General features: G+C 39.2%; 1 long non-coding RNA gene across 1 annotated transcript in view; it reads left to right on the forward strand.

Annotated features, from left to right (window-relative positions):
- The window catches only part of LOC311436116, a 31,728-nt gene extending 21,980 nt beyond the window's left edge, over positions 1–9,748 (forward strand). Inside the window, exon 2 of the long non-coding RNA XR_014692609.1 lies at positions 9,013–9,748. This is a non-coding gene — a long non-coding RNA (uncharacterized lncRNA). The remainder of the gene's footprint in view (positions 1–9,012) is intronic.
- The last annotated feature ends 3,191 nt before the right edge of the window (positions 9,749–12,939 follow it).

A 12,939-nucleotide genomic window follows, 5' to 3' on the forward strand; every position in this document is an offset into this window, starting at 1 on the left:
AAATAACATGACAGAGAGCAAATACGGAAAATAATGTACTATAATACTTAATTTGGAAAACAGGCGCAGCAGAGTTGAGATTAAAGCAATCAGCATTATGACAAGTGACTATTAAGCAGGTCTAATACTTACACCAATTTTAGTTTAACACACTCTGGTCAGATCTGCCGTTATCTCAACCTTTCGGGCCCCACGTTGGGCGCCAAAAAGACTGTCGTGGTTTAACCCGGCAGGCAGCTAAACACCACGCAGCCGTTCGCTCACCCTCACCCTCCCTCTCTGGGATGGGGGAGAGAAATGGAAAGTGAAGCCCGTGAGTTGAGATAAAGACAGTTTAATAAGACAGGAAAATAATAATAACAAAAGTAATAATAACAATAATAATAATAATAATACAATGGTGATAATAGGAAAATAATAATAATAATATGTACAAACAAGTGATGCACAATGCAATTGCTCACCACCCGCTGACCGATGCCCAGCCTAACCAAGCAGTCCGGCCCCCTCCCCCCGGCTAGCCACCCCTATATATTGTTTAGCATGACGTCAGATGGTATGGAATGCCCCTTTGGCTAGTTTGGGTCACCTGTCCTGGGTCTGTCCCCTCCCAGCTCTTACTGCACCCCCAGCCTGCCTGTTGGCAGGACAGAGCAAAAGGCTGAGATGTCCTTGGCTTGGTATAAGCACTGCTCTGCAACAATTAAAACATCGGGGTGTTATCAGCACTCTTCTCCTCCTAAGCCAAAACACAGCATTCCACCAGCTACTAGGAAGAAAATTAATTCTGTTCTATCTGAAACTTCTGTTCTAACTGAAACCAGGACACAGTCAATGGTCTTCCCATATGATCATACTGTTGTGAAAGTGCACTGATTGCTTCCTGGAAGGCACCTAACAGCAGCTTCATCTAGTATGTACTATTATAGTATTTTAAATCTGACTACCTAGGATTCCATTTTTCCAGCTTTTTTAATTCAGCATCTCATCTTCAAAGGATGTTTTTGCTGACATTTGCGATGAAAAATGGGCACAAATGTCCTATAAATTTGTCATGCACAAAATCTTTACATCCCTTACCCAGAGAAGTGGGTATTCTAGTTTTTGCCTTAAATATCAGTAAAATCTGCTTATGATTTTATCACCTTTAAAATTACAGTTTTGACTATTGTTAAGCTGATAAAAAAAATTATTTTATTTTTTTATTTTATTTTATTTTATTTTTTCTCAGTCCAAAACATGGCTAATATAGTCATTGAAATTCTCTGTGACAGTATGCCAAATCAGCCAGGATTCTGAATTAAACCAAAAACACAAAGAGATTTGCATGTAGCCTGAAGTTTCATTAAAACACACATATGAACAACAATCTTATTTAAAGTAGAAAATATTCATATTAAATGGCATAGAAATAAGCAGAAGTTTACAAATAAGCCTTCATCTTTCTAAACTCACAGAGGGAAGGTGCTTAAATATGTGCCGCTACTTGTCAAAATTCTTCTATTTCTAATGTATCTGGGATGGAAAATTATTGTGCCTTATTATTTATTTCTTGATTAAGTTTATGAATATGTTGTGTCTGTGTATGTATTCATAGCTATACCAATCCCCAATGGATTTTATTTTCTTTTTTTAACTAATATAAGGAAAGGAGGCAAGGCTTGAAGTTCCTGCTGCAAAGCAGTTAAGTGGTTTTACTGAACTTTTTTGAACAAGCACAGCTTCATAACAAATTTGGCCTAGAACTCAATGTGAAGATAGCGCAGTGCACATTGTTTTTTCTTTCAAGGAATACCAAAAGAAATGTATAATGGAAGGTGTAGTTTATCGAGTTTAACTTTCCATGAGGTGCCGCGATGCTTTCTATTGTATATCAATGTTTTGTTTCACTGCTGAAAATCAGTAATGCTTCCTTTGTGACCTGAGACCCTGTATGTAGGTAAGCTACCAGATGGTGTTATTACAGGAGAAAATCAGAAACTATGCAACTTGGGAATCTCTGCATTTTCATATGAGGTTAAAAGCTTTCCTGTCAAAGGTGGGCAAACTAATAGATATACAACTATATTTTGACAACTAAACTCTGGACTTGGAATTTGTTCTGAAGTCTGCTTTTGTATTTCAGACTTGGAGAAGGACTTGTCTAGTGTTGTGGTTTTGTTTTGTTTTGTTTTGTTTTATTTTATTTTATTTTATTTTATTTTATTTTATTTTATTTTATTTTATTTTATTTTATTTTATTTTATTTTATTTTATTTTATTTTATTTTAATCTGTTCTAATATATGCTACCTTGATCTAATGCTTTGTCTTTTGTACATGCTTTGGAATAGCATAGCTGCAGTGAAGCAGCCTTAGAGGAACAACTAAACCTATAATTTTAACAATTTGGGATATGATATCTCTTTTTGTTCTGTTCCCTTGATAATAACAGCTTCTGTAATTTTACTCGTGAGATTCTGAAGCCAATTAAATGCCTGTGTAACTCTTCAAATGCAGATTCTGGCTTGCTCAACAGTGCTTGATATAACTATATCTAATATATAAGTACTTTTTAAGCTGATTTTAACAAGTACATAAGTACTTCTTTATATGATACTTCAGTGGAAAGCAAGTATTTCAGAATAAGATTTCTAACATTCTGTATTTTTATTCACATGTGAATTCAGTGACTGTATTCATATAAGTAAGGATTTGCCCCTGAATACAGGTTGTAAAATTAAGCTTATCTGTTCTCTTCCTTGTGTCTTTTGTTAACTGACAATTTATCTTCAACAAGAAGATAAATTGTACATTTTTGTATTTTTGTACATTTATTTACTTCTTGAGGCAGCATCACTTTTTTTTTGCCAAAAATCATGAGTAACTGAATCAACAATAAAGTAGATGTGTCACAGTCATAGCACTGTGACCATTGCAAGCCCTCATATTCCTTTTCTTTCCATGTTAAAACCGTCCCAAGCTTAACATTATACAGTATGACCACTTTTACTGACTGCTCACCACATGCTGAGTTTAAAAGCCATGAGGCCTTTTTAGGAGATTAAGTATAATGTGTTTGGAAGATGGAGGATTAAACTACCATAAAAACTGTGCTCTCTGGTGTCAGATCAGGCTGTTGGCAAAGAAAGCTTCTAAAGATGCTTCTTTCCTGAGATAAGTCATTTCAAATATGAATGCATTTTAAATGAAATGCACAAAGGGTTCCTGGCAAACAGCAACAACAAAAATCAAACTTAAATTTAGATCCTCATACTCTATATGCTTTTTTTGAGAAATGAAACCTTCAGTGATGCATTTATACTGCAGATGAAAATGTATCTGATTTGTCATAAAATCATTAATGAATACCAAACACCATGTGCTCTGAATGGATAAAACTGATCTCCTGTCATGTGGATCCATAAGATGGATTTTCACTGGCTTTTAGAAATGGGTAGCTTCAAAAACATTTAGGCATGCTTTTTCCTTCTCTCCTTTTAGGTTCCATTTTTTTCAGCTCTATGTTTGTTAGTAGTGAACTGCACAGACACAGAAGCAGATTAAACACTGAGTGTTAGAGTTCTTTTTTCAGGATTTCTTAGTCAAGAATCAGCAATGGAGAAAATCATTTGCATTGGTCTGTTAGTCTATGAAACATCAGTTTGTCCCTTTGAATTTTGAAACACAAAGGTAGGATTTCAGTTCACCTGCAAAGTCCTTTCCTTTGAGCTTGTTTAGGTAAATTGACTTTGCATAATGAAATTTTCATTGCTTCTGGAAGTAAGCAGAATAATAAATTTCAAAAAGCATTTACTACATGGGAATTGCTCCATTTCTAATCACAGGCTATATCTATGAAATAGTATTACTAGCTCAGTAAACACCAGATAAACAGCTATAACATTTTGAGGGGGTATAGCTTAAGGACATAAATAAGAGACAAGAAGATAAATAATTCACAAATTTTTTCATTTTAGAGATATCATTGCATCCCAGATCACTATATTCTAAGGGGGGGGGGGAGTAAAGGAGGATGATCTGTCTTTTTGTTTTCACCTTGAAATTATTAATTAAATTTTATACTATATATTTAATAACATATATGTACAGCAAATATAAATGTAGTTTACGTTTCTGAGTAGTCCTATACAGTCAGTGTTAATTTTCACCTTCTTATGTTATCTTTGAAAGTGTTTGAAACAATATAGCACAAGAAAAATAGACACAAGTGTCTTACTAGAATAAACCTTCCTCACATAAGCTTATTTATCCCCTTCCTCTCCATAAAATGTGAGAAATGATCCCTCAGAATGAGTAACCAGATGATTAAACTAAGCATAACAGCGTTATATAGGAGGAGTTTTTCCTTCCAAATACGGAATTTCCTTCATAAAGAGGTTGCATGATTGATTGTTCCCTGCTTATTAAAACATACTCATGTCCAGTAGAAAAGATCACTGCCTAAGTGAAAATTACATTTTAGTGGGGTAAGAGCTAAGCTTCAAAACAGCCTGTACCTCTGGGCTTCTCCTCTCCATGGCTGATGCCCACTTAGTGGAGCCATATCCCACAGGCAGCAAACCGCTCTGGACATTTCTACACCTGCTAGAGCGGAGGTGAGAATGGCAGATAGTGCTGCCTGAACCACGATCATGTTTCATTTATTTTGTTGTACACATTCCATATGTAAGGAATGTTCCAGCAATTTGTGTCAATAGAGGGCTTGAGTCTCTGATATCTGGGGATAAGAGAGCAAAGGGGTTTCAGAATAACTGCTAACGATTGTGACTATTGCATGGGACACTATGCAAGTCTCTGATATCCAGCCAAGAGATTAAGGAGAAAGGGGAAGCTGAAGGACAATTAAAAGACAAAGCTTGCATGGGACGCTGCGCAAGTCTCTGACATCCGGCCAAGATGGACAAAGGAGAAGGAGAAGGACAAGGACAAAGCCTGGGAGGAAGACTACAAGCCTTCATCATGAGAGACCCCCAGAGGGACCACCGGAGACTGATGCATGCGCCAGTGGGAGGGTTCGGATTCCAGGAACTAATTATAATAACTCTGCCTTTTCTAGAAGTAGCCGTGAATATGTATTAGCCTAGGAGCATAAAAACCAGCCACCTGATGTAACGTGTGAGTGTGTTGGAAGAGCACAGACTTCCCGCACACCCAGTGCTGTTTGCTTGCCTTTTATTAACCCCATAAATAGATCTTATAAAGCTAAATTGACTCAGAATTTGTAACACATAGCATCTCATGTTGAGCAATATTAAAGGAATATATCGAGTACACCTGGTTTTTCTGTATGGCACTATTCTGGCACCATTGCTCAGGATCCCGAGTGAATAGATGCAACAGCCCTGAGCAAAAAGTGCAGAGTACTGGTATTAATGAAATTCTGTGCTGTACAAAGCTCTGTCTCCTATTACACTTCTACATATTAAAAAGGAAAAAAAAAAAGTGTCACTCCCCTCTTCTCCCCACCCCCCCATGCCAGCCTCCAGTATGAAGTCTGAATTTTTAATGAGAAACAGTAGATTCAGTTTCTCTGTAAGTGCAAAATTTATTGTGGCCTTAATTGTTGTTCAGAGGCTAATGCATGCACAGGGTTCTGTTTATTACTATCTAGGTCACAGAACTGACTTTCCCTGGAAAATTAAATTACATTGGATATGTGAATTTCTTTATGCAAAATAATGATTCTGGATATACCCTTGACTAGAGAAGTAGGGCCCAGTTAGCATTATTTCTCAGTCCATTTTTTAGGCTTGTTTACTACAGTATAGTAGTTATTTTTTGGCAAATTTAATATAAGAAACCACACATCTGAGTAAAAACTCAGATGAAACCCTCACTAACCAGGCAGTTGCTGTAATCCTATACTGAAAAGTCAAAGAATTGCCCAAGAAATTCATGTGGATTTTTTAAAATTCACTTTACTCTAAATGCCTAATTCTTAAAGCTAGAAGAACTGGTGCACAAGCAAAGGTTTCTTACACATTCTGTACCTTGAGAATCCCTCTTGAATACAAAATTCTCTTGAAGACATAATGAATAGGGCTCAGGTATATGTTCATAAGTGTCTTGTGTCATTTGAGATGCGTTACTGTGTCCAAGAGACCATAACGAGGCTAGAAGATATGACACAAAACAAAAAGACGTGTTCACTGTTGAGAAAGCAGCTGGAGACAAGTCAGGATGCCACAGGCATAGCAATGGCAATTGAGTCCCCCCTCAGCGTTTCACTTGTTACATCTTCCTTAGATACATCTTGTTCATCTTTTCTTTCTCCAGTGTCTTGAAGTAGATTTCAGTAGTGTTTCAGTGGCTAGGCACTACAGGATCAAATAAGGACTCCTATAGGCAAGGAAAAAATACATTGAATTGCTCTTGAAAGGCATAAAATGGGAATCCTCAGCAGGAAAGAACACCTTACTGAAAGGAGGTCAGAGACAAAAGTCCAGTTTGCTTCTTGGTAGCAGAAGGGCAGATGTAAGTTGAGAACTACATGTATTTAACTCAAGTGATGCTAATCAGGAGCTGTCCTCTCTGCTTAGTACTTTACTTTCCTTCTAAGTATTGCCACTGTCATGATATAAATACTTTAACAACCCTAGTATCTGTAACTTCTACTTTAACTGCTTATTGAGTGTCAGACTTATTTCTGCATTGATTGTTAATTTGTTATTTTCTTTACCTTGTCTAAAAATATGGAAAAAAATTTGATGCATATTCCCAACAAGAATGTTTTAATGAGGTTTCATGATACTTTATTCATCCTACCTTCTTTACCAGACAATGGGTATCCTTTAGTATCTTGTCTAGGTTATCCTGTTTTTTACCAGGCTGTATATAACCTTTATCTTTCTTCCTCAGCCCCAACAAAATCTTACATATTAAGCTAGTAAACTGGTGTTCAAGTACACCTTTCTTCTTTTCTAAGAGTTGTTTTTTGTAGAAAGTTAAGAGGAAGACAGTGCTTCTGATGATGCAATATACAGAGATACCAGGTTGTGTTCAGGGTGCTCCTCTTCATGCTGGAATCTTGCCTACTGGACAGCGTGGGTGAAAGGGACACCATCTCATCTACAGGATTTTTGTCCTTTACCTGAACAGTAGAAGAGCTATATATGATTTAATAAGACTTACTCCTCAGTCCATCTGGGTACACAATACCAGTAGCCACCAGAAACATCAGATTTCTGAGCATATATTTACAAACAAAACTACTCTTTCATCAAGGACGTGAGAGAGGCTTCTCAAGAAAACTGCCTGTTCAAAGTATACTTGTTTCCCAAGCCAGATGTTATAATGTGTATCCAGCAAGTTCTTTTTCCTACCACTCCTCCTTCCAAATATCATAACACCTTTGTTGAAATGTGCACATCAAGACTTTTTTCATCTGAGTGTTCAGGCTGGGACTTGGAAGTCTGTCCTGTCTGTGCTTCCACACTCATGATTAGAAGACTTGCCAGCTACTTTCTGGGAAATGCCTGAATTAGTGCTTTATGAATGAGTACTGGTTGCTATAGAAAAGTACAAAACCAAACCACCAATAGTAGAGCTGGTGCATTGCAGCTATGTTCATACTTCATTTCTTTTATTCCCAGGTTGAAAAGAGATTTACATACAGTATGGTAAATTTCTGTTACACTTCGAGATATGACTGAGAGACTTAGGAAATTTTTCTTTCAGAAAAATAGTAGGGGTTATTATCATATTGGCAATTAATTGTTGCTCTCTACAAGCACAGTGTTTGACAGGATGACTACTTCTGCAGTATGAAAACCTTAAGCTCATATATATTTGCATTATGATGACCGGGATGCCCTGCTTGCTGTTCTGCCAAGCTTGACATTGCAATATTTTACTTTTTACAGGGTCATATCTTTAATTGTGTCTTATTACTGGAAATAAAATACTGAATTGAGACTATGCACGAGTGCTTCACTGCCTTTATTTGAGCTGATCTTTTTATAAGTTAACCTATCTGAACTCTGTAAGTGTTCTTCATGTTATACAGCAAACAGCAATATTACATTCCATGTCTGAGCAAGGGAGTTTTACATGAATACAAGTTTAGTGTACCTTATGCATCTCCTGAAAACTGGCACTGAATCATACTTTGTTTTGTTCAGTAATTATATCAAAATTATTTGAAAGAATTGAACACTCAGATATAGGGTCTTGTAAAAATTAACAGTGCTTCTAAATATGTTGCATTTCTTACATATTCTAAATAGTAAATTGTTTCTGAAAACTTACTTTGGGCTCTTACTGCCTAATGAACTAGTCATGTCAAGTAAGAATGATGATTTTAAAATGTCATATTTTAAACACAGTGGTTATTAACTATTTTCAGTCTTTTCCCAGGTTGATTTGTATGTTTTATCTGTGGCATGAGATCTTAAATACTGAACATATGCCAATGAATCTTTTAGAAGACAGACAAACCCTTCTGAATTTACAGTTTGTATTATTAGGCTGTCATAAAGTGGGAGAAGCCTTTCCAGTCACAAGAGTATGTTGAAGTGGGAACACAGAAGTAACTTAGATGAAGACCTGCAATAGTGAGGTCTGGAGGAAGGCACTGGAAAAAGGAAAAAAAAAAAAAAAAAAAAAAAAAAAAAACAGGATAAGAAATATGTATGTAATAAAACCAAAAATAGGAAGCTGGTTGGAATATTGAAAAAGGGGTTCATGTTTCATCTAGCCACCACTCTCAGAAGTAAGGCTATCTTGGCAGCTGAACAGTATAGATTAGAGGCCTCTCTTTGTAACTATCAAACTAAAAGGTTCAAAGTAGGAATCAAGCAAGTGTCTCAATCAGATAGGCAAATTCTGGTTTTAAGGAAGAATATTGACTGCAAGGCCTTTTTATAGTCTGGTGGATCTAGATCATACGGCAGAGTACATTTCTCAGTTTGGAGGAAGTAAATTCTTTCTATACCTAGAATTGGTTTTGTTTAGTGCTTTATGATAAAAAGAATGATAGAACTAACGTTTCAAGGTGAAATTTTCTTTTCAGATAACAATATGGCTGCCTGGAAGTCCTGGTCTGATACATTATAGAGCCTCACAACATCCTCTTGCTACAACAGCAAGAATTTTCCTTCTGTGTAAGCTGTCCTAGGAGGATGACACCAGTATCTAACCACAAACGTAAATGTTTTCATGGGAGGTTTGATCAGTGGGAGGACATTATGTAACTATCCACTGATCAGATAAACTGATAACAAACAAAAAAAAAAGGATTAATCACAGATTTAGGAATGTGGAAAAAGAAACCACTTTCAGTGATGGAATTTCCTGATCAGCCAAAATTTAGTTGTGGTTATACACACAGAAAAAAAAAAATCAAAGAGAAAACAAACAAAAATGCTTTGGTATAATTTACTGTTTAGGAAGTTCATTATTATGATGCTACAGCTAGCTTTAATAAAATTTGTTCTGACTTGTATAGCAATACAAAACTGTAGTTCTTATGACAAAGATCAGGCCTAGGGGAGAAGTTGAAATGAGATAACATGGCGAAATCCAGTTGTGAAAACTAAAGTATAACATTAGATGACATATAATAGCAGAATCAAAATAGTGAAAGTAACCTCACAGGACACCAGAGGAACACACAGATCATAAATCTAAGAGTTACTGTGAATACAAATTTGTAAAAGGGCCCTTCTGAATCAGATCAACTACCTGCAGAGCCTTATCTGCAGTACTTACCTGCAATAGCAGAAAAAAAAAATAAAATTGCAGAAGTTATATATAAAGTGTTCCTTCTCCTGGTAAAAGTCCTAGCTTCCAACAACACCATTTGTACTGCTGGTCTCTACCATATGTTGTGGGAATGAATTCCACAGGAGGAGTCAGAGACTAGGTGGCTGACAACAAAGTCAGCTAATAGAAGGTTAAAACATGATGATTGGTGTTACCTCAGTCAACTCCTAAGTAATCCTAAGTATTGATTTTTAAGTAAAAAACAAACAAACAACAACAACAACAAAACAGAGAGATGAACAAAATGCTTGAAAGTTCACTGAGAATTATTTATTTCTGGTTTTGGTACACTATTTGACAACATTTCACAAGTCATGTCACCTCCTTTTTACAATTAGTGCTTGGTCAAATGTCTTTCCCTCTATTGGTCAGTAGAATCGTAGAATCATAGAATATCCCTAGTTGGAGGGGACCCTTAAGGATCATCGGGTCCAGCTCCTGGCACTGCACAGGTCTACACAAAAGTTTATACCATATGACTAAGTGCACAGTCCAATCGCTTTTTAAATTTGAACAGGCTTGGTGCAGTGACTACTTCACTGGGGAGCCTGTTCCAATGTGCAACCACCCTCTCGGTGAAGAACCTCTTCCTGATGTCAAGCCTAAACTTCCCCTGCCTCAGCTTAACACCATTCCCACAGGTCCTATCACTGGTGATTACGGAGAACAGGTCACCTGCCTCTCCACTCCCCCTCGCAACGAAGTTGTAGACCGCGATGAGGTCCCCCCTCAGCCTCCTCTTCTCCAGACTGAACAGGCCCAGTGACCTCAGCTGCTCCTTATATGTCTTCCCCTCTAGGCCCTTCACCATCTTTGTCACCCTCCTCTGGACACTCTCCAACAGTTTAATGTCCTTCCTGTACTGTGGTGCCCAGAACTGCGCACAGTACTCGAGGTGAAACCGCACCAGCGCAGAGCAGAGCGGGACAATCACCTCCCTCGACTGACTAGCAATGCCGTGCTCAATGCACCCCAGGATACGGTTGGCCCTCCTGGCTGCCAGGGCACACTGCTGGCTCATATTCAACTTGCTGTCAACCACAATCCCCAGATCCCTCTCTGCAGGGCTGCTCTCCAGCATCTCATCACACAGTCTGTATGTATAGCCAGGGTTGCCCCTTCCCAGGTGCAGGACCCGGCACTTGCTTTTGTTATACTTCATGCAGTTGGTTATTGCCCAGCTCTCCAATCTGTCCAGATCTCTCTGCAGGGCCTTTCCACCCTCATCAGAGTCCACAACGCCTCCAAGTTTGGTGTCATCAGCAAATTTGCTCAAAACACCTTCTAGTCGTACATCCAAATCATTGATAAAAACCTTGAAGAGGACTGGCCCTAAAATGAAGCCTTGAGGGACCCCACTAGTGACCATCCGCCAGCCAGATGTGGCCCCATTTACCACAACCCTTTGAGCCCTGCCCATCAGCCCATTGCTCAGCCATCGTATGATGTTTTTGTTAAGTTGTATGGTGGACATCTTGTCCAGTAGGATCCTGTAGAAAACGCTGTCAAAAGCCTTGCTGAAGTCCAAAAATATCACATCAGCTGGTTTCCCTTGGTCGACTAGATGGGTGATCTTATCATAAAAGGAAATCAAATTTGTTAGGCAGGACCTACCCCTCATGAACCAATGTTGGCTGGAACTAGTGACTGCATTGTCCAACAGGTGTGCTTCAATAATTTCAAGAACCATCTTCTCCGTAATTTTACCAGGCACTGACATGAGACTGACAGACCTGTAATTGCTACGGTCTTCTTTCTTACCCTTCTTGAAAATTGGCACAACATTTACCAGCTTCCAGTCTACTGGGACCTCTCCAGATTCCCAAGATTGTTGAAAAATAATTGAGAGAGGTCCTGCAATGACATCAGCCAGCTCTTTAAGCACCCTGGAAGGGATCCCATCCAGACCCATGGATTTTTATGGATCCAGGTGGAGTTGCAAACCCTGCACACGTTCAGGGTTGGTTGGGAGTTTGTCTTTCGCACCGTCATGGTCCTCCAGCTCAGGGTATCCTGGGTCCCGAAGCCCATCATCAGTGTTGAAGACAGAGGCTAAGAAGGAATTAAATGTCTCTGCTTTGCCTGTGTCATTGTCTGTGAGGAGACCTCCCCATCAAGTAGCAGACCTATATTTTCTTTGGTTCTCCTTTTTCTGTTCACGTAGCTAAAATACAACCTTTTTATTGTCTCCCACAGACTTGGCCAGCTTCAACTCTAGTTGGGCTTTGGCCACATGAATTTTCTCCCTACAAACACAAACAGCATCCCTGTATTCCTTCCTTGTCACCTGACCCTCCTTCCAGCAGCTGTACACTTCCTTTTTTCACCTAAGCTCCAGCAGAAGATCCCTGGTCAGGCAGGCCAGCCTTCTGCCCCGCCTGCCTGTCTTCCAATATTTTGGAATTGCCTGATCTCGTGCTTTTAGGAGGCAGTGCTTAAAGACTGACCAGCACTGATGGACACCAGTGCCTTCAAAAGCAGTTTCCCAGGGGACCTTGCTGACTAGTTCCCTGAGCAGCCTGAAGTCTGCTTTCCCCGTATCCAGGGCTGAAGCTTTGGTGGCAGTTTTCCTTCTGTCACCACAAATTCTAAACTCAGCCACTTCATGGTCACTAGGGCAGAGACAGCCACCAATTGCCACGTCTCCCACAAGAGCCTCTCTGTTCTCCAGCAACAGATTTAGGAGGACACCTTTTCTAGTTGGCTCCCTTAGCACCTGCACCAAGAAGTTATCATCTAGGTGCTTTACAAACCTCCTGGACTTGTTTGTGTCAGCCATGTGGTGATCCCAGTTGACGTCTGGCAAGTTGAAATCCCCCGTAAGGACAAGGGGAGTTGATCTCGAGGCATCTCTTAGTTCTGCAAAGAATAATTCATCGGCATTGTCGTCCTGGCCGGGTGGTCTGTAATAGACTCCCACTATGACATCCCCTTTATTTGTTCGTTCCTTAATCCTTACCCAGAGGCTGTCAACTTTGCCATCGCCAACTTGAAGTTCCACACAGTCCAGCCCCTGTCTCACATACATCACCACCCCGCCACCTCGCCTACCCTGCCTGTCCCTCCTGAAGAGCCTGTAACCATCTATTGCAGCACACCAGCCACAGGATTCTTCCCACCAGGTTTCGCTTATGCCGACAATGTCGTAGCTATGGGACTGGGCCAAGACTTCTAG

This window comes from Aythya ferina (genome assembly GCF_964211825.1).
Source record: "Aythya ferina genome assembly, chromosome: 4".
Classification (NCBI taxonomy): domain Eukaryota; kingdom Metazoa; phylum Chordata; class Aves; order Anseriformes; family Anatidae; genus Aythya; species Aythya ferina.